Source organism: Bos indicus x Bos taurus, chromosome 19 (assembly GCF_003369695.1).
Source record: "Bos indicus x Bos taurus breed Angus x Brahman F1 hybrid chromosome 19, Bos_hybrid_MaternalHap_v2.0, whole genome shotgun sequence".
NCBI classification, from domain to species: domain Eukaryota; kingdom Metazoa; phylum Chordata; class Mammalia; order Artiodactyla; family Bovidae; genus Bos; species Bos indicus x Bos taurus.
In genome coordinates, this window is record NC_040094.1 from 36,873,827 (window position 1) to 36,899,266 (window position 25,440).

The window sequence follows — 25,440 nt, forward strand, 5'->3', positions numbered from 1 at the left end:
ACTGAAGTTTAGGGCACTTTGCTACATTAAAAGTATAAAGGGAATAATTTTTCACTCCATTAATTTGGTAAGGCTATTCTTTTTTTATAGGAAAAAAAGCGATAACCCTTTAGTTGTTATGGCTAGCTTACATAAGCATAACATCTAATAGTTTTCTGAAGGTGTTTACTCCATAAATTGGCAGGTGAACCACAGAGCCACCCTTTGGAGTGTTATACTTTGTCCTCAGGTGATCCAGAGGCCTGGCCAAAGGAGACAACTGACCCATTGGTAAACGGGTCTAAACTGAGATGAGTAAAGGCCTAGGGTCCTCATAGGGAGGTGTACAAACCAGATTAAACTCTGCACTGGAGGCTACCACAGTGTGTTGAGAAAGTCCTAGATCTCAGATCGGGAGATTTGGGTTTGAGTCCTGAGTCTATTGTTCCCTAATTTTGCAACCCTTCCGTCACTAGCTCCTTTGCTATAAAAGAAGAGTAATACCTCAAAGGGTTCTCGTGACAGCTTAATGAAGTAATGATGTGATGGTGGTTGACACATTATATGCCCCCACTAGGCACTCAACAACAGGCTTTGGTGTGGTCCCTAGGGGTCAGGTGTGTGAAGATAAGTAAGACACCCTTGAGAAGATTAGGGTAAAAGAGGAAAATAGAACGAAATGGTGAAGTGGAGTCAAGTATTGAACGACTGTCCATTGGGGCATTATCTGAAAAATGATACTGGTATGGTGTCTGCTTTGGCTGTTTATTTTCTAATGTGGTAAGAAGAGAAAAACTGTCTTCAGTGCTTACATAGTACAGAATATTCTTATTTACAGTCTTTTTATCAGTGTTCTAGACCTTGGCTGTCCTAAGAGAACTGTGTTAGGAAACCTTGGGCCTATTGAACCTTTCAAGGAATGCCTTTTTCTCTTGCCCCCACACCCCACAATTTAAGGAAAAGGAGTGTTCCATAAAAACTAAACACGGGAGGAGACCTGTATTCTCTTTTTCATGGAAGAGTTGATTTCATTCCTTTGCAGGCACACTGAGGAACATGTTGAAGTATGAAAATAGTGGTAAGTTTGACAATGTTAGATGCTATTAGAATGTATTTTTTCAGTATCTGTTGCTCATATGTTTTATTAAACTCCTAGTCACTGCATATAAACAGGTAGAAGACATACAGAACTAAATAAAATATTAACATCTGATGCACAATAGGGCGTGGTATAGTGGCAAGAATGATTATGTGCTTTCTACATGAGTAAGAAGGTTAGCATTACTCTGCCCAAGCAAGAACGCAAACCCCCATCTGTTAAGATTTTTGCAGGCCATCTCCAGTGCAAAAACCTCCAAAAAGAGTGGAGCAGTCTTTCGAAAACTTGAATTTGGTCATCAGGAGTATTGTACTAATGATTCAAAGGATTAATGGAAAGATTAAATGAGATAATATACTACTCAACAGCAAACAGGTATTGTGTCCTTAACCCCCACTGAGGCTTCAGTTTCTTTTCCTACTGACCTTTCTCATTAAGCTTACTTTTTTTTTAAACTTTCGGCTAGCCCAGACAAAGTGACAAATCCTAGAGGGGATTTTTAGCTGCTGGCCTTTTGATGCATTTTGGCCTGTTTTGCTTCTGTTGAAACAAGCTTTTATTCTGTAGAAAATCTACATTTCTATCTTGGAGAGTATGCTTGGGGCAGTAAATAAGGAACTGGAAGCAAAAGTTTGGCATGTTCTTCACCGGAAAAGATTCCAATTTTGATTCTTACAGTCATCTCACACATTCTTCCCTCCCAAAGGACCCTGACGGAGATGAGCGGAAACTGGGCAGATGCCTCAAGGCAAACCTTGGCTGACTTAGAGACCCATTCCTCAGCTTCTACCCAGCTGAAGGTTTATCAGACTATTCTGCCCTATATTCAGTTTGTTTCAGTCACTCAGTCTTGTCCGACTCTTTGCAACCTCATGGAGTGCAGCACACCAGGCTTCCCTGTCCATCACCAACCCCCGGAGCCCGATCAAACTCATGTCCATTGAGTCAGTGATATGCCATCCAACCATCTCATCTTCTGTCATCCCCTTTTCCTCCTGCCTTCAATCTTTCCCAGCATCAAGGTCTTTTCCAATGAGTCAGTTCTTCACATCAGGTGGCCAATATTGGAGCTTCAATGTCAGCATCAGTCCTTCCAATGACGATTCAGGACTGGTTTCCTTTAGGACGGACTGGTTGGATCTCCTTGCAGTCCAAGGGACTCTCAAGAGTCTTCTCCAACACCACAGTTCAAAAGCATCAGTTCTTCAGTGCTCAACCTTTTTTATAGTTCAACTATCACATCCGTACATGACTACTGGAAAAACCATAGCTTTTTGGTCAAAGGACCACTGTCAGCAAAGTGATGTCTCTGCTTTTTAATATGCTGTCTAGGTATTAGGGCTTCCCTTGCGGCTCAGCTGGTAAAGAATCCACCTGCCACGTGGGAGACCTGGGTTCGATCCCTGGGTTGGGAAGATCCCCTGGAGCAGAGGACGGTTACCCACTCCAGTATTCTGGCCTGGAGAGTTCCATGGACTACAGTCCATGGGGTTGCAAAGAAGGGCTTACCTGATAGCTCAGTTGGTAAAGAACCGCCTGCAGTACAGGAGACCCCAGTTTGATTACTGGGTTGGAAAGATCTGCTGGAAAAGGGATAGGCTACCCACTCTAGTATTCTTGGGCTTCCCTTGTGGCTCAGCTGGTGAAGAATCCGCCTGTAATGCTGGTGACCTGGGTTCGATCCCTGGGTTGGGAAGATCCCCTGGAGCAGGGAAAGGCTACCCACTCCAGTATTCTGGCCTGGAGAACTCCATGGACTCTATAGTCCATAAAGAACGTTTCCCTGCCACTGGTCCATCACGAGTCATCACTCTCTATGGACCTTCAGCTTTCATTATCTTTAAAAGTTGGGACTTGGCTCAGATGAGCTCTAAAGCTTCTTCTAAGGTGACATTCTTGGAGGCTTGGTCATCCGTGCCATGTATAGTTTGAGTTGTGTGGACTGGGCCTTCATGCCCAGCAGGTCCTTAATGGAAGGAATTCGTGTAGTTTACGCCAACTGCTTTGATACACCAGTTTGTCCCTGAGGCATCAAAGAATGGAAGAAATGTCTTAATTTAGGTCTTTTTTTTTTTTTTTTTAAGTTGCTTATTTTTAATTGGAGAATAGTCTCTTTACAATATTGTGTTGATTTCTGCCATACATCAGCATGAATCAGCCATAGATAATACATTTATCTTGAATGGGTCTTGCTCTTCCCTTGGGTGTCAGTCTTTCCCTCCCTGAACCCAGGAACAGGTCTCCAAAAGGCTACTTTAGAATGTCAGCTGAGCCTTCACATTTTCTTCCTAGTGCCCTTCTGTGTCATCACTAGAGGAAAAAAGAGAAGGGCTAAACAGTGAAGCCGAATTAGGGAGGCCCTCGGTTTCTCAGTACCGCCTCCTCACACAGCAGAAAAGGCTTTGGGGGAACAGGAAATGAACTCGTTTGGGAAAGTGGCCTTGCTCCAGAGAGGCTGGGCGCTGCTCCCTTTTGAACGCGTGGTGATGCTGTGGTGGTATTAGCCTTCCAAAGATAGTCTGCCCTTCATCCCTCCTGTTCATCCTCACCAGGCTATCCACCCTAGCGAGGGCAGGCCAGACCAGATCAAGGAGGGTGCCTGTTGAAGGTCAAACTGTACAGATTCGGTAAACTAGTTCACTTTACTGCTGGGCTTCCCTGGTGGCTCAGATAGTAAAAAATCTGTCTACAATGAGGGAGACCCGGGTTCGATTCCTGGGTCGGAAAGATTCCCTGGAGAAGGGATTGGCAACCACTCCAGTGTTCTTGCCTGCAAGGACAGAGGAGCCTGGTGGGCTCCAGTCCACAGGGTCACAAAGAGTCGTCTAACAAGCAAGCAGAGGCCCAGAGTGGCTGTTATCCAGCAGCAGAGATTGACTCTTTCTTTCAGCTAGACTGCCTCTAGATTCTCATAGCCCAGAGTTCTCACTCCTTTCATTCACCAGGGACAGGGAAGACACCCTTTCTGAGCCTCCCCAGCCAAGGCAGCCTAAAACCCAGGAACCCAAAGGGAAGGCAGGTGGTCTAGAGCCTGGAACCCTGCTGAGGTGAGCAGGGGTTGCCATGGGTAAGAGAGAAACATTGACCCAAAGGATTAAAGAAGGGAATTTTTGAAAGTGTCCACACCACCAATTTCTGGTCTTTGAAGTTGCAAAGGAATTTCTGCTACTGCCACCTCTGAACGAGGTTAAAAGAAATGTCACGGAATCAGCTTAGTGAGTTGCTTCAATAGAAACTTCATCCAAGGCCGATAATAAATAGGAGTTACATAATTCAGTAGGTCAGGGCACTAACTAAGCCCTTTATAGGCCATCAATCCACATTTATTTCCTGGGTTTTATAACCACTGCTGAAAAGGGATAAGGGGGAGAGGGTAAGGATTAGAGGGAGAGAATCTGTGACTGGAATAAATCTTTAAGCGCACCCTCCAGTCTCCTCTCCTCTGCAGATGAGGCAGGTGAGGGCCCCAAGGAGGGAGATGAGGCCAGCCAGCCCCGGGGCAGAGAATGCACAGGAATTCACAGGGAATGCCTCCCCCTTGGTGTTCAAGTGTTGTAGACCAGTCAAAACACCACACACACACACACACACACACACACGGGTGAAAAGGGAACCGGGCACAGACACAGACCTAGGGAATAGGGATTTTTGCCACTCTCATACGTGGGGGTTCAATGCCTGAGAGGGGTCCGGGCTGCTCCAGGGCCCTCAGGTGGCTATGACGGGTGGAGAGGCCCCCTACACAGCTTTCTGTCGCTCAGCACCACTGTTACTCTGGTGCCAGAGAGACAGCTCCTATGATCCACATGATACTCGGAGCTTGTCCATCCTTGCCCAGCCACCTGTGCAAAGCTACAGGCCAGATCCCACTGTCTGGGAGCATGCAGTATAAAAGCCAGTTGAGGAAGGGGAAAGCTTGGTTTGGGAGGGGAGGATGTCAGAAAGTTTGTGGCGTTAAAAAGTGACAGGAAAGCTGGGAGTTGGAACAGCCAGATGGTTGAGGGTCCTTGGAAGGAACTTTTGGTGAGCAGTCTGGGCCCAGAACTTTCATGATGGGATCACTCCTTGGACAGGAAGCCCATAAATGTTCCCCAAAGGGAATTCCCTGGCAGTCCAGTGGTTAGGACTCCATGCTTTCGATCAGTCCCTGGTCAGGGAACTGAAGACCCCATAAGCCACACTGCGAGGCCAAAAAAAAAAATCATTATTTCCTCAGAAAAGGGATCCCAGTGGAAGGGGCAGCTCCAACCTGAAGATTCAGAACAGATCCTTTTATTAGGCCCTTTCAGTGGTACTCAATGAGTCTCAAGTCCTTGGGTCTCCTCTTTCCTCCGTCTTGGTGCCTTGCCCTTCTCCCACGGCAGGTGCTTCCTTTTTGAGAACAGCCACGTGTCTGAGTTTGTCCTGGAGTCTGGCTTTCCAGACTCAGAAACCCCACCCTTGTCTTGTCTCACGCCATCAGTGAGGTTTGGAAGGTGGCAGTGTCCCCATTGAACAGGTGCCTTAAACTGAGATGCAGAGAGAGGGTATGATTTTAATCCCCCAGGTCCCCAGACCACACAAATGAGCAATGTTAGAAAGGTTCTCAGGGCCCCATCTTTATCAGCCGGCCTGACCCTTCCTGTCTTCTGTCAGGGTCATAGTCCAATAATCTATTATATTAATACTTGCTGGGTAGACCAGCAAAGCAGAGCTCAGAGGCCAGGGTATGGGGATTCTGATCTGGGTTCACCAGTCCCATCCCAGAGGAGAAGGTAATCACTTATTTGGGACTGATTTTTGTAGAGAAGACACTTGACCCCACGGCTGCTGAGGCTGAAGGAGAGCCTGGTGCCAACTGAGGTGAGTGTCAGGGAGGGCTTGCTCAATCCTTGGCTTGGCTTCACACCAGCCCTTGTGCAGGGCTTCTTCTAAACACGTCTTCCTCCTGGGCTGTCTCCTAGGTCTGAGGACAGCTTGGAGGAGGTGGGGTTTTCTTTTGGGATTTTTTGCCTCCTATCCTCTCCCCACTCTTTGTCTCACAGTCTCAAGGGAAAGGGGTAGGTCGGTGGGTCGTAGGGAGACCTCATGAGCCTGCAAGTGGAGTGGCGAGTGCCCGTTTCCCAAGAACTCACCTGCTGAGACAGTAGGCTTCTGCCAGAGCCTGCGTTTTCCTTGTTGAAAGGGTTTTCAAGTAAGCACCAGACTGTCCAGAAAGTTCTCATGTGAGGAGCAGAATATGTGCCTTTCTACCTCCACCCACCAGCAGGTATATCCCAGGCCAAGAAAAGGCCTCAGCAAAGAAAGGTTCCTTGCAAACATGCACGAACTAGGCCCAGTCCTGGGATCTTCAAATGCATCGCTTCCCTCAATATTTAGGGCAGCTCAGAGGCAAGGGTTCCCCTCTTTGGACAAAAGCTCTTTGTCCAGGGTTTCTGTCAACCTGGGCACTGGTGACTTTGGGTTGAATAATTCTCTGTCGTGTGGTCTGTTCTGTGCATTGTGGGATATTTAGTAGCAATCCTTGGCCTCTACCCACTAAATGCCAGGAGAAGATGCACACGCCCCTCCCAAGTTATAACAACCAAAACTGTCTCCAGGCATTGCCAGATGTCCCTGGGAAAAAAACTATCCCTATTCCAGAGCCACTGTCTTACACATTAAATGTCCAGGGATAAGCCTATGTTTGAACCTGGATCATCTGCTTCTCTCACTGCTGCTTTGTGCAGAAAAGTCCCTTTTAAAACTCCCCAGAACAAGGCTCTCTCACCTTTAATTTTAATGAGGTTGTGGATTTCAGGTGCTCATTTGTGCCTTAATGGGAAGCCCGCTGAATTAGCCTGCCCCCCTCCCTCTGACCCCCAAGGGGGCTGGAGGTGGGGTGAGTGTGAGTTGGGAGAGGGATGTGAGGGCAGGGTTGCAAGAGGAAGAGCCTGCCCTCCTTGGACCTCTGTGTGTGCCTAGCAGCCCCAAGGAGGCAGCTGTGCCAGGCCAACCTGACCAGCTTTACTCAGCTACTGGGCGTGACATGTAGTTGTCTCATCCCAGAGAATATTTGCTGTGGCTGCATGACCTCAACACTTACCAGGAATACCTGCCCCTAAAGAAGGTGAACTCAGAAGGTGGCCTTTGGTTCTGGGTTTAGAACATGGTGATGGGTGCAATGGAAAAACTTCAAGACTCTAGGAACTTCTACTCACCCTGCACTGTAGCAAGCTGTGAAGACACCTGGAACTCAATTCCAGACCTTAGCTCTCATTCCAGCCTCTGACCTCAGTTTACTTGTTTACCCTGGAGAAGCTGGACTGGATGGATGATCTCTAATAATTCACATGCACTGAGCATTTCCTATGTGACAGATTCTTTATGTACATTCTGTCATTTAATTTCCGCAATGCTCTTTGAGGTGCAAACTGTAATTATTATCCTCATTTCACAACTGAGGAAGCTGAGCTCAGAGAAGATAAGTAACTTGCTCAAGGTCACACAGCAAGTAAGTGGAGGGCCAGTCATGTACCCAGGTCTGACCCAGAGGCATGTTGAGTATGGTGGTTGCTCAGGAGAGAGGCCCACTAAGTGGGGCAGTGGCCATAAGTACCAGGGAGAGGGTTGTTAGAGTGACCTGCAGAGCAAGGAGGGGCAGGACCAGGTGCCCAGCCCAGTGTGGGGAGCTGTGCAAGATGACTGGGAGGTTTGAGGTACAGAGCCTGCAGGACTGGGAGGGTGATAATGTTTTTAATAGAAACAGGGAAGTCAGGAGGAGGAACAGGTTCAGGGCTAGCAGATGAGTGCATTCTTAGACATGTTGGAGCTGATTTGCCAACAGTAGGACCTTTTAGGCCGAGATCCAGCCACAGTTCAATCAGGAAAAATCAGCACATCCAAAAATACTTCCAAATGCCAACAGCCCTCTTGCCAAAATCAAATCCCTAAACCTTGCACACCCTGGCGCTCCCCAGCCACTGCTCTGGGCTGAGCTCAGCATTGGCTCTACAGTCGCCCAAGTCCCACACTGGCCACTGGGGGTCACCACTGGTGCACAGACCACAGCGCAGTTGCCCAGGGCTTGCCTGCTGTAGGGGCAACCTTGGGGGGTAGACAGCGGGTTTTAGGGAGCCAGCCCCCTGGTAGGGAGGGCAGAGTTCTCTTCCTCCTTTTTAGGCGTGGGAAGGAGAGGGGCTCACAAGACACTGAGCTGCTGCTTCTCCCCAATTCCCCAGGCATTGGTGATGCCATGTCACAGAAATTTCTGATTAACCTCCAACCAGATACAGTTCATCTTAGAACCGGGAAGAGGGACAGACAGTGGATCCCTTCCCTGAGCACACACCGAGCTCTTGGAGCCTGGCCCAGAAGACGCCAGGTCCAGGGTGCCAGGGTGGCAGAGCCCAGGGAACAGGATCCTGGCTGATCCAAAGTGCCTGTCTCCCCTGACATTTGCGTCAGCAGCTCTGCCCTTTGACTTTTAATTCCTGGGAGTGAAGGGCGGAGGCAGCCTTGGCGATCAGGGCTAATTATATGCAGTCCGATTGAACCAGTAGTTTATTGGGGTTTGGCCTTGGTTACCTGTACTCTTCTTTGCCTCCAACCCCCAGGTTTATGGCCTTGGTCTCCTTCAGAAGCTGGGAAGAAAGGAAGGCAAGAGTGCTTGGCCTGGGAGGCACCTAATTCCCCTGTCTCCTGAATCTCCTGATCTCAGCGCCACTTGTGGGAAGTGACGCCTATAAAACCACTGAGAGACCCCCAGATGGAGGCGGTGTCCACATGCTCACGCCCAGCCCAGGCCCTGCACCCCCTTAGTCCGCCTCCAGCTCTAATCGGGACTTGTTAAGACATGTTCCAAGGCCCTGGCCAGGCCAGGAGGCACTGCCTCCCAGCTGCTCTGGGGTTCGGGGCTCAGAAGAGGTGGAGGTAGGGTAGGCATCTTGAAGCTGACATGGTTCCTCAAGCCCCAAGCCCCCTCTGGTGTCCTGTGTCCCTCTATATTTGGCCTTGGCATTACTAACATGCCCTCTCTGAGGGGCAGGCAGCCAGCCTAACCCATGACGTCTCCTCCAGGGCCTGGGCTATTTTGGAACCAGCCTTGAGAGGGCTGGGGAAGGCAGGGGTGAGGTTTAAGGGAATATTTGCACCTGTCTCTGGATCACAGAAGAGGCTGAGGGTGTGTGGCGTAGAGAATTGGCCCTGAGGCCTTTCTCAGAATTCCCTGTACAGTTATTCAAATACTCCTTTTGCTCAAGTTTCCTGGGGATGCCTAGGCTGTGGGGCTGAATCTGGGCAGCAACCACACCCATTCCCTTTTCCCCCTGAGTTTTTGCAGCTGTTCAGATATTATCCCTCAATTAAAAAACAACTTCTGTGTCTGGTTCCACCAAGAACTAAGAGCTAGCTCGGTGGTTCCCAGTCTTCAGATTTCTCAGGTCAGTAATATTTCCAAAACAACAATTTAGGATCTGACATGGTCACCAGTTTTTCATTTTGCTGAGTTAAGGACATTAAAAGGAAATATCAAAGGAAAAGTCCTTTAAGACACACACATACACACAGGAAAATACACAACTCAGGTAAGAGGACAGTCCTTCAGATCGATGAAAATCTTTATGAAAACCTCATTAGATTGTCCTTATTTTTCTCATTTTTCCACAGGCAGATGAGAACACGGCAACAGCTGGCATTGGGTTCACGTTCCAGGAACTTCTGCTCTCTTCCACTCCTCTGCTGGGCCCAATGCCAAGGGCAGCAGGGACCCCTCCCAGCGCCTCTCTCCAGCACTCTCCTGCAGCCCTTTTGCTTCTTTACATCTTCCCCTCCCCCCAGCCCAGCCCCAATATTTGCAGGAGGGGAGGATGGGCAACAGTCTTCATTCAGCTCCAGGTGAAGAGAACAGATTGCCTGGTCTCACTGTGGGGAATGATGGAGGCTTGCCTCTAGAGAAAACGGATGATCACCATGCTCCTCTGCAAAGAGCTGCTGCTGTGGAAGCAGGTCTGAGGGAGGGTCAGGAAGGCTGGGTGGCTGCCAGTTCCTGGTCATGAGATCTGAGACTAGTTCCAGAACCTCCCTCGTGCACTTCAGCTTCTGGTTTCATAAAATGGGTATATTAACTCCTCCTCACAGGGCAGGTGGAAGGATTAAATGAGAACGTTTGTGAAAGTATTTTGTGAACTATAAAACTTAGGCAGGGGTAGTTATTATTATGAGAAACTAGTAAATGGCTGAAGAAACAACATGAAAAGGTGATCTCAGCTTCTGGATGTAAAGACGGTACTCACATGCAGCACTGGGTTTGTGATCTTGGGGCCCCTCTAATCCCACAAAGGAGCAGTGAAAGCCTGATCCCTGTGAGTCAAGGCAGCCTGGACTGGACCAAGGCTTTGTGTTCAGAATAGGGCCCAGCCTCTGGATTGTGCTTAGAGGAAGGTTTCTGATAACTTGTGGTGGCCGCATTGCATGGTCAGGGATGTCTACTGATATGAGACTTGGACCATAAGAAGGCTGAGCACAGAAGAATTGGTGCTTTCAAACTGTGGTGCTGGCGAAGACTCTAGACTAGAGTCCCTTGGACAGCAAGGAGATCAAACCAGTTAATACTAAAAGAAATCATCCCTGAATATTCATTAGAAGGACTGATGCTGAAGCTCTAATACTTTGGCTACTCACTAGAAAAGACCCTGATGCTAGGAAAGATTGAGGGCAGGAGGAGAAAGGAGCAACAGAGGATGAGATGGCTGGATGGCATCACTGACGCAATGGACGTGAGTTTGAACAAACTCCAGGAGATAATGAAAGACAGGGAGGCCTGGCGTGCAGCAGTCCTTGGAGTCACAAAGAGTGGACACAACTTACTGAAGAACAACAACAGTTGTGCCCAGGTCTGAGGATTCAGAGAAGGTCCAGCACCTAAACTTCAAGGTCTTCGCAGAGGAGCCACCATCCCATCGTCATAGGGGATGGAGTAGGGACACATCAACCCAGATTTCTGGGCCAGTTCCACCACTCACTCCAGCTGCATAGTTTCAAACACTTCATTCCTTTGCCGCCCTGAACCTGTTTGCTCATCTGCAAAACTGGAATGGGTCCTTACCTCATGGGGTTGCTTTGAACTCATGGGATGGCTTGTGAAAGCCCCTGGAGGGTGCTCGGTGCTCCAGAGCACTCCTCCTCACCTTCCTGGGAGAGCCTGGCATAACCACGGCCCCCACAGAAGGAACCAAGGGGTCCCCAAGAAGCGTGAGCCTGGGGCTGCTCCCACTCAGAGTGGGTCTCTGGGCCTTGCTCCAAATAGGGGCCAAAGGGCCAGGACTCCTCACTCCAGCCAGGCCCAGCTCCCTCCCCCCTCCCCAGCAGCCAGGGGTCATGAAGTCATTGCCACTTTCCCCAGCCTGCATTCCCACCCCTGCCTCTATGCTGACATCTCATTTGGCAAAGAGGTTGGAAAAGCCGCTGACTCTTCCAGACCTTGAGTTCATTGACTAGTCAGGGCCCATCGGCCACAGGCTGACCTTGTGGGCAGAGGGGGTTTGCAGAGTGAGGGAGCGCCCTCCTGGCTTTCATCCTATGCCTTAAGCTAAGCCCAGCCAAGACCCTCCTCCAACACACATCAGCCTCCATATCTGGACCTACACGTGACCCCACACACTCCACACTTGGCACACACACTATCTCCTGTCCACCCCCATGTGGACAGTCCTACACACACACCAGGACATACACATCCTTCTGTGCACATGTTTTATACAGCCACCGGCCCACCAGGTACACTCCTACACACACAGCTGGAGACATATCCTGCATGCTCACACAGGCAATGTGCGCATGGCACTTCCATACACATGGCCCGCATGTCTGGCCAGCACTGGCTACCCATGGCCACTCAGCCTTGCCCAACTCCACCAGCCTCTACTCTGGGTTTCATGGGGCAAGGTGACACACTCAGGCTGAGCCCAACTCAGCGTGGAGGATCTCTGAGTCCCTAGAACAGGAACCCAGGTAGCCAGACCCCTTCATTTTCACTTGTGAAAATTGTGGTCCAGAAAGGGCTAGGAGAGAGAGGTCACACAGCCAGATTTCTTCCAGGTGCTTCCAAGTGTGTGTGAGCATGGCAGCAAAGGAAGGAGGCATCCAAAACCTGCTTGGGATGTTACACTCACTTGGCCTTGGTCACCTGCAGCAAATGCTCAGCCTCAGGCCACAGTCCCCTAGCACCCTCAGCCTGGCGCTCTCACTCCCTGACTCAGTCACCCCCTCTGAGACTCAAGACCCTCAGCAGTTGCCTGGACTATGGCCCCATCAAGGGACCCCAGGCTCCAGGGAGTCAGTGACTCTGTTTCCTAGAGTACTGCTCCCAAAGGGGTAAGGGTTTCTGCCTGGAATGGTGCCTGGCACCTAACAAGTGCTCAGCCAACACGTGTTGAATGCAAAGGCCAGTCTCCCCACGCCCAGCCTCCTTTTCCAGTGGCTCCTCAGGATCAAAATTAGGAGGTCTGACATCCAGGTGCTTCCCTGTCTGCCAAGAGCAGGGAATCTGCCATGAATGGCTGTGTGACTGGAATCCCTCTGAGCTTCAGCTGCCATCTAGGAAGGAGAGGCCCCTGCTAAGGAAAATGCTGTTTGTCTTGTGTGATTCCAGAAACCATTTGGGGGGAGGGGATCCTATCACCAGTGCTGCCTCCTTCCCACTGACTTTGAAGAGGGCACTCCTGTGGGCAGATCCAAGCCCACAAAAGGGAGCCCTACAATACAGGAGAGTCCTATATTGTAAATAAAACTACCACCCAGAAGAGACCAACATTTTCAACCTTGGAAGCAAGGGAACAGGCGTCGTTGAGCCTTTCTCCCACCTTCCCCTCAATTCATGCCTGGCTGGGTCTACCCAAGAGAGCCTGGGGCTCCTAACTCAGGGCCAACATCCTGCTTCCTGCAGCCCCAAGGTGAGGCCTGGGCACAGAGAAGGTATTTGTTCATAGTGCAAGGTGAGGAGATACTAATCGCTGGATCGCTGGGCTCCAGCTGGAGGTCAGGAGGTAAGGCAACCCGTGGTTATAAATAACCTCACTGGCCAGCTGCGGAGGGCCGGGCTGGACCCGCACCTCTCCCCAGCCTGCCGCAGGGCTATGATTGATTACTGTCCTCCCCATCCCGGCTGTGGTGATCTGAGCCCCTAGAGCCTGGTGCAGTGACCTCTGGGGACTAAGTACAAGGTCACTGAGGCCCCTAGGCTTCCCTTGACCTTGAGTGAAGGCCAAGCACATGTCCTGCTCCTTGTCCTCTGCTGGAAGTTGGGACGGAGGTAGTGAAGTGTGACAGACCCACCTGCTAGGCTGCCCTCTACAGGAATGGGAGGGTGCCAAGAGGCTGCCAGACAGGACTCAGGGGCCCAGTGGCCTGTGCTGCTGAGCTCTGCCCTCCTCCCCACAGCCCTCAGTCCCAGCCCTGCTTCATAGCTGGTGGCTGGTAGCAGGCAGGCCCAGAGTAACCCAGCCAGGGGGGCACATCCTATAGCCCCTCAGACTCCTGCTTCTAGGCCCTATATTGTGATGACGAGATTTACTCTGGGAATTGACCCCAGAGCTCTGGGCATTCTCTAGGCTTGATGGAAACAGAATCTCCAAGCCTGGGGGTTGAGTGTCTCCAAGACTGGGGAAGAACTCTGGAACTCATGAGGGACCCCAGACACTTGTACTCCAACCTCCCTTTGGACAGAAAGGAGAGATGGATTCAACTCACTCCAGGATGCATGCCTTTTCCCCTGACCCCTTAACATTTTTATTGGAGGTAAACATACACACAGAAGACTGTAAAATTCGAAAGTGTACAACTGGTTAAATTTGCACAAGCTGAGCATGCCTATGGAACCAGCACTCAGGTCAAAAAATAGCCTCTCACCAGAAGCCCCTTCTGGACAACTTCACTTACTATCCCCAGTTAGACTAACCCCCTAGCTCCGCTTCTAAACTGTACGCGTTGTCTGTAAATGGAGCCATATAGCGTGTGCTCTCTTGTGTCTAGTTTCTTTTGCCTGATATTATATTTTATTTAAGTCTAAGTCCTTGTGGGTGGTAGCATGACACCACCGAGTGACTCTATCGTATGTTTTCACCCGTTCTACGGTTGGTGAACAGTTAGGTTCCAGCTTCCAGTTGCCATGAACACTCTAGTCTTGATCTATCGTGACTACAGGGCCGCATCTCCTGTTGGCTGTGTGTCCACAGCTGAGACTGCAGGCGAAGGGATGTGTGTCTCCTCAGCTTTGGAAGACACAGAAAGTGTTACTTTTTATTTAACAGTTTAATAATGATTTTTCAAGGTTAGTCTGGTTTTCATTTTAAATATTGAGGGATATACCTTATATTTTAAAATTGGAAAATACTGAAATGTAGAAAAGAAAATATTCAGAGCTACTACTTAGAGTCGACCATTCAGCCAATAGTCAGTGTATGTTCCCTAAGAACCTCTTCTCTGTCAGGCCCTAGAGCAGAGACCTAGGTCTTCTCAACGGAGCTTAGGGTCTGGGACCAGGTCAGCAGGAGTGCTGCCAGGGGATAGACCAGGGGCCTCAGTATGCTCGCTGGTCTCCTCTTTCCATGGTCTCCCCCCTCCACAACCATCCTTCACCCATCACGGCCACTCTTGGTTATCATCCCAACAGACCAGCCAGCTTGCTGTGCAAACAGGACTCCAGATGGAACCCTGAGAGCTCATAGTGGGAAGTCAGGATGGCAGTTACGCAATTAATTGTAGTCATGCAAGAAGAGAAGAAGAGGGCTGTGGAGAGAAGCGGGGGATGTGAGGGCATCACGGGGCTGACTCGCCCAGGATCTCAAAGAAAGGAGAGCCTTGGGGGATCCTGGAGAGGAAGTGGGGCCAGAGGAGACACATCCAGACTTTGGACTTGATCCTGAGGACCACAGAAAGAACTTAAACGGGGGCAGGGAGCAGGCCTGATGTGCTTGTTAGCAACCACTCTGGATTCCTGTGGAAGTTTTGAGGCTTTGAGCTGATGAGCAAGCAGACAGTTGAGCCGGACAAGAAGGGGACTGAGAAGCTGTTTCAGAGGTGACCTGAAGAGTCTGAGGCCTGGCTGGCTCAAAGGCTCGGGGGAGGAGGAGGTTTCAGCTTCAAGGTGGAATTTTACATTTGCAGGAGGGTGTGACTGGCTCTTTTGAAATTTTGATCAATTTCCCATCTTTAGCAGGTTCTACTTAGGTCTAAGAACTTCTGAGAGCCAAGTGGTTGAACCTGATGAGGAAGACAGCCTGAGCCAGCTCTAAGGGACTCTGAGGTGAGAGATCACTATTAGTTTATTTGACAAATATTACAAAGTACCTACCAGTCTGGAAATTGTTCCAGATGCTGGGGATACATTGGAGGCAAAATAATTCTCATGGGAAAGTCTTAAATTTAAATATATATATGAACCAATAAAAAGTATTAAGAAAAACTAAGCTGGGTAAGGGGGTAGTGAGTGTCGGTGGTAGAGGGCCGTTGGGGAAGGCCTGTCTGAGGTGACATCCTAACTGAGACCTGAAGAGAATGAGGGGTGTGGTGGAGGAAAGTGGTGGGCAGGTGGAGGCCACAGCAGATGCGGAGGCCCGAGGCAGTCATAACCTGCTGTGTCGGAGGGCACTGAGGAGGCCAGTGAGAGTGGCCCAGAGGGAGGATGAGAGCGGGGAGGCAGGTTGAGCAGGCCCGAGGGAAGGCCTTTCCGTTCTAGGGTTTGTGAAGGGATGGCCTGACTTGTTTTAGAAGCACTGATCAGGCTGTTCTGAGGAGAACAGACAGTAGAAGCAGAAGTAGGAGGAAGTGACGGCCTGGACCAGGGGGAGACGGTCAGGGTTGGGGGAAGGGTGGTCCGTGTGTCCATCGTGAGGGAGAATGGACCCCAGCGTTTGCTGACAGGCAGGAGAGTGGGTGAGAGGAAGCGGGGAGGCAAGGCGGGCTCCTGGCGGCTGCCCACTCACCAAGCTGCAGAGTCTGGAGAGGGCTGCTGCGTCCCCTCTCCTCTCCTCCCCCCACACCTCCCCTGTGTCTTGACCCTCCTCACCTCCTCTCCCCTTGTCTCCTATCCCCTCACCTCTTCCCTCTTCTAGTGCCTTTTCTGCCCCTTCTCCTCCACCTCTCCTCTTTCAGGAGTCCAGTGACCTCCGGCCCACAGGCCAGAGATACTGCCCTGCAGAATACGTCCTTCATTCACTCCGCAGATCTGATGACAAGCTCGGGGCCCCGAGGCTGAGAGTTGACGAAAAAGTAAATATGGCTCCCAAGTCCCACCCTGGGGGGCACTCCACAAACTAGCATGTCCAAAAGGTGAGCTCCTGCACTCCACCAAACCTGCGGCTCTTCCAGTCTTCCCACAACAGGGCTAGTTACATCAGCTCCTTCCATATGATCAGGCTGCCGGCTCTCACCCAACATCCAGTCTATCAGAAAATGCCATCAGCTCTGCCTCAGAATCTCAGCCCCTCAGCCCATTGCTTCAGCCCAATCTAAGCCAAAATCATTGCTCTTTGGATTCTTATAATGATATCTACTCATCCCCTTCATTCTATTCCTGATACAATGATTTTTTGTGGAGGGGAATAAATGTGTATTTTAAATTTTACAGTAAACCAACATACTTCTTAAGTGAAGATTTCCCCATATTTCCAAGTAAGGTAATGTTGAACATACCTGATAACGAATTTTACATTTGGCTTCATTTTTTGGTAAATACAGTTGTGAAAATTGAGTCAGACTCTTTGTTTTAAAAATTTCTCCCTTTAACATGCACCCCTTGCTCAAGACAAAATCAAACACTAAGGCATCAACATCCAAGAAGATAACCTGCATTTGTTTCTTTCGTTTGAAGTTCTAATGTCAAGATAAGGTCTTAAAATAATCCTTTCACAAGAATAAGGCAGCTTTACGCTGTAAAAATGTGAGCTATTTGTCAAAGGTTATGTTCTTCTGTCTTCATCTGCTGTGACCACCTGTCAGCATCTTCTTTAAAGATCATTTTTTTCTTCCTAGCAACACCTACATGCGGCTCACTGGCTGTCCAGTACAGCTTACAGCCCAAATGTAAGCTTACATCGTCGAGCAAGAGCTCCGCGGTGGTTTCACATGCCTGCACCTGCTGAGCTGGCCCTAGTGTTTTCTGCATGTCTCTGCAAATCTTGGAGGGGCAACACTGAAACTCATCACAGTCGTTTTTGTGTTTACCGCAGGCCTCACAGCACCCACCAGGTTGGCCGCAGCACTTTTTCAAGGACGGGATGCTGAGGTTAACATGAGCACCAAACAGCGGGAGGCAGAGGGGAGGGTTTATATGCATAACATGGAAAAAGCTTAGATCCATCATTGCACTTACACTGGCAGAGCCTGTCCTTGCCTCCCAGGAAGTTGAATGCCCTTCCAGATGGCCTTCAGGGTGACCCTTCAGTCGGCAGTCTGGGCCTGCTCCTGGCACCTGAAAGTGGCAGTCAGGAGGAGGAGGAGGAAGAGGGCATGCACGGCTGTGCTGGGCCGACCCCCACGAGCCACCGTGGGTGCCCTAGGCAGTCTCTCGGGCCGGCTCCGTGCTGGCCCACTCCAAGCCCAGACACACACACACCTCCCCAACTCCCCCACCCTCCCCACTCTGGGCTGATGGCTGATTCCAGAACTGGGGCAGGAAGTACACAAGATGAGTCTGGAGCATCTTGTACCAGAGAGAAAGGCAGTGCTAAAAAAAAAAAAAAAAAATTGATGGAGATATGTCAAAGGGCCACAGGAGTCAGTGAGAGAGCTCCCAATTTTAGCAACAAAATAAAATATTATTAGATTATAACCCAAATGTAAAATAAATATCTGTGAGTCCATTATAAACGTGTTGAGTAAATCAATAAATGGGGGGAAAAATCAATCTCTCATGCAGAAGAATTCCAAATAATGTTGATACTTCACCCTAAATGGAGGAGGGGGAGCATCACTTTCACCCAAATGTGGGCAGCACACACTTCAAGAAGGGAAGTGAGAGTAGCTTTCCAGTAGAGAAACCTGACAAATAACTGCCTCGGCCAGGTGATCAAGATCAACATCAAGAGCCATAAATCATGCTAATAAAATGTACCCTTGAGATGATCTGTGATGGAAATGGCACTTTACCTCTGTGATCTTGCTCCTGAAAACCCATAGCTCCAGTCTGATCATGAGAAAATATTAGGCAAATTCCAACCCAATATACCTGACCAGGACCTCTTAGTTTTGTAAAGGTCATCAAAAACAGAGAAAATCTAAGAAACTGTCACAGCCAAGAGAAGCCTAAGGAGACAAGCATAAATGTGGCATCCTGGATGGGATCCTGGAGCAGAAAGTGAAACTTAGGGAAACTAAGGAAATCTGAATAAACAGTAGACTTCAGTTAATAATAATAGTGGTTCATTAACCAAGGGTTGCAAATGCACCATTCTAATCTAAGACATCAAATCTAACCACGATTGTATGATCACTCATCTAGAGCCAGACATCCTGGAGTGCAAAGTCAAGTGGGCCTTAGGAAGCATAACTACAAACAAAGCTAGTGAAGGTAATAGAATTCCAGCTGGGCTATTTAAAATCCTAAAAATGATGCTGTTAAAGTGCTGCACTCAATATGCCAACAAATTTGAAAAACTCAGCAGTGGCTACAGGATTGAAAAGTCAGTTTTCATTCCAATCCCAAAGAAAGGCAATGCCAAAGAATGTTCAAACTACCACACAATTGTACTCATCTCATATGCTAGCAGAGTAATGCTCAAAATTCTCCAAGGTGGGCTATAATAGTACATGAACCGAGAACTTCCAGATGTTCAAGCTAGATTTAGAAAAGACAGAGGAACCAGAGATCAAATTGCCAACATCCATTGGATCATAGAAAAAGCAAGAGAATTCCAGAAAAACATCTACTTCATTGACTATGCTAAAGCCTTTGACTGTGTGGATCACAATCTGTGCAAAGTTCTTAAAGAGATGGGAATACCAGACCACCTTACCTGCCTCCTGAGAAATCTGTATGCAGGTCAAGAAGCAACAGTTAGAACTGGACATGGAAGAACAGACTGATTCCAAATTGGGAAAGGAGTACGTTAAGGCTGTATATGGTCACCTTGTTTATTTAACTTATATGTGGAATACATCATGAGAAACGCTGGGCTGGATGAAGCACAAGCTGGAATCAAGACTGCTGGGAGAAACATCAATAACCTCAGATATGCAGATGACATCACCCTTATGGTAGAAAGTGAAGAAGAACCAAAGAGCCTCTTGATGAAAGTGAAAGAGGAGAGTGAAAAAGCTGGCTTAAAACTCAACATTCAAAAAACTAAGATTATGGCATCTGGTCCCATCACTTCGTGGTGAATAGATAGGCGCGCTGCAGTCCACGGGGTTGCAAAGAGTCAGACGTGACTGAGTGACTGAACTGAACTGAAACTAAGACATCAGTAACAGGAGAAATTGTGTACGGGGTGGGGCATGGGATTTGGGGGAACTCGCTGTACTATTTTAATTTTTCTATAAATCTAAAACTGCTCTAAAAATAAAATCTATTAATAATTACAGCTCCTGGGACTTCCCTGGTAGTCCAGTGGTTAAGACTTTGCCTTCCAATGTAGGAGATGTGGGTTCAATTCCTTGGCAGGGAGCAAAGATCCCATATGCCTCATGGCCAAAAGTCCCAAAAAGATAAAACAGAATTGTAACAAATTCAATAAAGAGCTTTAAAATGGTCCACATCAAAAAAAAAAAAATTACAGCTCTCCAGTGCCGTGTATCTCTTCTTGCCCTCTTCCCATCATGCTTATCAACGTTTAACATGCTACAAGTTGAGCTTGCTGCTGCTGCTGCTGCTAAGTCGCTTCAGTCGTGTCCGACTCTCCAATTTTCTTGAAGTGGTCTCTGCTGCTGCTGCTGCTGCTGCTAAGTCACTTCAGTCGTGTCTGACTCTGTGCGACCCCATAGACGGCAGCCCACCAGGCTCCCCCATCCCTGGGATTCTCCAGGCAAGAATACTGGAGTGGGTTGCCATTTCCTCCTCCAATGCATGAAAGTGGAAAGTGAAAGTGAAGTCGCTCTGTCGTGTCCAATTCTTAGCGACTCCATGGACTGCAGCCCACTAGGCTTCTCCGTCCATGGGATTTTCCAGGCAAGAGTACCGGAGTGGGGTGCCATTGCCTTCTCCGCAAGTTGAGCTTAGGTGTTTGTTATTGTCTGTTAATTCTCAAGAATCTAAGATCCCTACGGGTTTTGTCACTTCACTATTATAATCCCAGCACCTTGAGCAATCTAACAAATAAAAATACTAGGTGTTCAACAAGTATTTGCTGAATGATAAATTTCTAAATATAATCACTGTTAGTTTTTCCAGTTTTTTCTCTGTCTAAATATACTTAGTATTGTTTAAAATAAACACAAGGTCATAATGGTTTGCTCGTCTGCTACCTTCACTTGATAGCTCCTGATTACTTTTCCTTGCTATTTTTCTTTTACAGCATCATTTTTTAGAAGGTGCTGATGTGTGCAGGCCTAGCGTGAAGCAAATGGCTGTGATTCACGAGGCAAGTCTTTGGGGCTCCTCTTTCTGTCGGCTCTACCATGCTCATGTGGGCAGGAAGGATGGAGCTGTGCCAGGGCCGCCCTCTGACATCAGATCTGTGGGCACTAGATGCTGCTTGATGGTAAACTGGGCACGTCAGAACCCAAGGATTAAACAGCTTCCAAAATCCACTGGCTTGTCTGCGACCAACCAGAGGGCTGGGGCACATGCCCAGAACTTGTGCCAGCTCAGGAATAGTGGAAAACACTATCCATGCATACATTTGGGAGAACTGGAGCCAGGCCTGCCACAATCAGCCCCAGCCCACACCCAAGGCTGATGGTTACGGCCTCAAGTGCTCTGGAGAGCTGAGCTCCTGAGGGGTGGGCATGGGACTGGCAGACCTGCTCTCCAGGCACCTGGATGGGAGCTGGGGAACCTGCCCCGCTGGCTGTTTCCCTAGTGGGAAGAGGGCAGTCTGGGCACGCTTCTGGGGAACCCAGTAGGTTGGGGGAGGAAACACTATGGTGTGTGTTGGGGCGGGTGGGAGGGTGACAAGGAACAAGGGGTATCCTTTCTCTGCACCTAGAGGCCATATGCCATTTGTCCTCCTTCCTGGCAGCAATACTGAGCCACCCAGACTTTGCTAGACATGTAAGAGTGCTAAAGATAAAAATACTCAAGGACATATGCCTCTCTGAACTGCTTTGCTAAATGTGTTTTAGGAGTCCTTCAGTTTCCCTCTAAACCACAATTTCACTCCATCCCCACTGGCTCCACTTACAAGAAGAAGGGAGACTGTTGTGGCCTTAAAACCACCGTGTGATGAAGGTGTGCGGATGCAAGTGTCCTCAGAGTGTGCCTGCCTGAGCGGCTCCAGCGGGCGAGTGCCCACTGTGTTCACCTGCGTGTGTGTGTACGTGCATGGCTGCTAGCGTGTGTGTGGACCCGTGTGCCCCTATTTGTGCTTTGGTGTCTTGCGTGCTTGCCTTCTTCCGCGTGAGCACCAGTGGGTTTGCCTGGGCACAAGGGTTTGTGTGGGTGTGTACTTGAATGTGCATGGATCTGTGTTCTTCTCATGAGTGGTGTGCCTCTCGTGTGAGGGCGTACTTGGGAGTGTGCACGAGTGGATGCGCTCACATTGTGAGGAGCCAAGCGCTGCATGCCTTCTGTTTGAGTTCATGCTCGTGATGTACATGTGCAGGGGGCAAGCTTTGAGGAAAAGAGATTCACCTTGGTCCCCCGCACCTGCCCTGGAAGACATTAGCAGGACTGTTTGTTTTTCTCTCTCACAGATGAGGTGCCCCTTTCTACCCTCGACATCTTCATCTGAAGTTTCTCCAAACCGTGCCAGTTCCATTCACCTCCCATCCATCTCTTGCCTTCACTAGCTCACCAGTTTGTAGCACTCTGGACCCCTGAGAGGCTCAGGAAGGGAAGGGCCCCTGAGTCACCTATTTTTGGTAAAAGCTGCATTCAGTATATCTCCTGGAGAGTCTCCATGTGCCTGAGCGACTAAAGGCCTCAAGAAATCATGAAGTAAAAACACCTAAGTCAGTCCCACAGAGGGCTTCCTGGTTTGGAATGATGGTGCCAGCGGGGATGTGTGCAGCATGCTGTAGGGATGCCCTGTTTTGTGTGGGCGGCTGCCTCGCTTCTCCAGTGACAGTGTAGATGCCTCCACCGTCCAACTGATTGGTACTGTGTGGAGGAGACTGGGCCTGTCATAGGCTTGTGAAACACGTCCTGCCCTCCGCATCTGGGGCCTCAGGGAGTCCTGGTCTTGCCCCAAGAAGTGGCTGAGGTCTCACATTCGGCCTCAGGCCTCAGAGCTGGTGGCCAGGTCGCCACACCTTCTCACCCAGCCCTGGTCTGGCCATCAGGGCTGCTGAGGCTGCTGCTCAGTCGCTTCAGTCATGTCCAACTGTGCGACCCCATAGACGGCAGCCCACCAGGCTTCCCCGTCCCTGGGACTCTCCAGGCAAGACCATTGGAGTGGGTTGCCATTTCCTTCTCCAATGCATGAAAGTGAAAAGTGAAAGTGAAGTTGCTCAGTCCTGTCCGACTCTTCGCGACCCCATGGACTGCAGCCTACCACACTCCTCCGTCCATGGGATTTTCCAGGCAAGAGTACTGGAGTGGGGTGCCATCGCCTTCTCCAGGGCAGAGGATGCTAAAGCAGCGGGCAGAAGGGAGACCGGCCCTCAACCCAGTCCTCCGGGACTAGAAGCCGAGTTTCTGATTCCAGGTCCAGTGCTCTGCCCCTCAGCATTTGCCCTGCCAGGCCAGGTGCCCATCCAGTCCTCAACTCCATGAAGTCTGGCAGCAAGACCTCAAAGCACAGTGGTCCTGCATCTTGACACTCAGCCAGGAGCGGGTAGAGAGCAGATACCTTCCTGCCAGTCCCACTCCTGATCTGACCACTGGTTCTAGAGACTGGGACAGAGTCAGGGAAGCTCCCTGCTCTTCTCTCCAGCTCCCCTGTAACACTGAAAGCAAAGTATGCAAATAATATGCAAATACAATCTCTTTGTATGTTTCAAAAAAAAAAAAAAAAAGAAATTGCATAAGTAGAATAAAACCCCAGACTCTTTGACCCTCCCCGACCCCCAATCTCAGTCTGCGGACCAGAGGTGACCCCCTACAGTTCAGTGTCGCCTTCCGAGTTCACACTGATGGTTTTTTTGAAAAACAAAGTAGAATTCTACTCTATTTTCTGTGATTTGCCCTTTTTAAAATTTTAATTTAATCAAATCCACGTCAAGCCATCTTGATCAACCCATTATTTGTTATCAGCTGCACTGACCCCAGAGTGTTAAAGTTCCCCTCATTTACTAGATGGATCCCCACTGATAGAAGTGCTGTCTCCAATTTTTCGCTATTTCAGAGTCAAGAATGGTGCTGCAAATACCTTTCCACAAATCTCTGGGTGAGGGCACACGCGGAAAAGATGGATTCCTGCGCCTGGCACAGAGGAATCAGAGCAGGAGAATAAAAGAAAAGGAAGGAGGGTGAGGTTCTGAGAGGACCCCAGGTGCCGGAGACCAGAACGTCCCGCCTCCAACTCCCCCCGGCGCCGCGCGTCTGCCGCCACCCGAGACTGGCCCTGGCGGAGATGCACTCTTTCCTCCCGGGAGTCCCGGCCCTCCGCGTTTCCGAGGTCCGGCGGCCTCTAGCCCTTGCGGCCCCCACCCGCGCAGAGCTGCTTGAGCCTCGGAGGAACCAAAAAAAGCCGGCGCGTGGTGTGCGCGCGAGCAGCGTGGGGCCCTGGCGCTGCCGTTTTTAGCGTGCCTGGAGCCCAGAATACAGACTTAGTCACCCCCAGGAAACGCGGCCATAATATTTTTGGTTGCATAAGCAAACTAAATTAGAAATCTGGAGCATGTTCAAGACCCTTAGATGCCAGCGCTCGGCGAGTGTGGGGGACCAGGGGAGAGACAGATGGGGATTAGGCGAATTGAGCATCCGGAGAATAATTTCCTCTTTTAATTTGGGTTCCACCGACCATGAAAGCAGCATTAGCCGTCCAGTTATATAACCACACCAGAACTCGGCTGGGGAGCGCAGCAGCCCGCGGACCGGCCTTCCTGCCTCTGCGCCTGCCTGCCTGCCTGCCTGCAGGAGGTGGGGGCTGTTTTCCACTGGCTCCTCTGCCAGTTCTCAGAGAATCTAAGTGAGGCGTCCAGGCCACACAGTTCCGGACTTGCACTCAGAATTTGAACTGGGTTTGCCTAGAGAGAGCTTCTCCATATTACTGGGCAGAGATGCAGTGTGGTGCAGCCTTCCAAGCCCAGGGGGCTCTGAACACAGCTTGGGAACGTCCACGATTGCATGGAATAATGGAAAACTGGAAATCTACCCATGTTTGACAATAAGGAGAATGGGCAAATGAACCACGTGGAGTGTTGGGTGCTGTGGCATATCCTAGAAGACAACAAAAGTCTTGGGGGTGATCCCTATTCAGACATGTTAGAGATACAGCATTAAGTGAAGAAGGGTAAGTTACAGAACAACGTGAACAGTATGGTCTCATTTATGTTAAAAGAAAAAGAAAACCACAAATCCCCAGCAAAGCTACCCCTGCATCTACGATGTTCAGAAAAGCAGATGCTATTAAAGGGGCCACGAGGGTGGCCTCATGGGGCTGGTCTCCTTTGAAAAGAGGCAGAGGCTAAAGAGAGGTCAGAGGGAAGTTCATATTTTACTCTGTATATTTCTGAACTGTTTGAATTTCTCACACCAGAATGTATTGTGTGTGCTTGTGTCATTTAGAAGCAAATCCTCAAAGACATAAAGGCTGGGAGCAGCCTTGCAGATGGAGGTTGGACTCCACCTCCAGCCACCTTCTCAGAAAGCAAGAAGGGAGGTCTGAATGTACTCAAAGTTGGAGGAAAGGGTTTCTTAAAGAGATGTGGCCTAGCACTTTGTTATCTGAACAGGGAAACTGAAGCCCAGGACTTGACAGGGACTGGCCCCACCATTTCCCAGCAGCCGACAGCAGGCTGTGGGTTGTTAGCCTGTTGGCTCTTCCACCACCAGCCGCTCTGCCTCGCCACTTCTCAAACAGCTGGGGTCACGGTGGGGCAGGAGAAGGAAGCAGGAAAGAAGAACTAAGTGCCCACAGGGCAGATTAGGCGGGGAGCAATTTCCATCCACCCAACCATCCATCCAACCAATGTGTTGAGGGTGATGGAGGATTTAAAGCATGTCTGCAAATTCTTCAAAACTCTTCTCTTTAGTTAGTGGATCCCTGTCTCTTCTCCTTGATTCTAGGCTTTCCTCAGTGACTCACTTACAGCCCATAGAATACAGTGGAAGGGACACTGCCTGACTCCAAGACTGGATCAGGAAA

At 49.5% G+C, this 25,440-nt stretch overlaps 1 pseudogene; it reads right to left on the reverse strand.

Annotated features, from left to right (window-relative positions):
• Positions 1 to 17,040: 17,040 nt before the first annotated feature.
• On the reverse strand, positions 17,041 to 21,948 carry LOC113878317 (annotated as a pseudogene).
• Between the last annotated feature and the right edge of the window lie 3,492 nt (positions 21,949 to 25,440).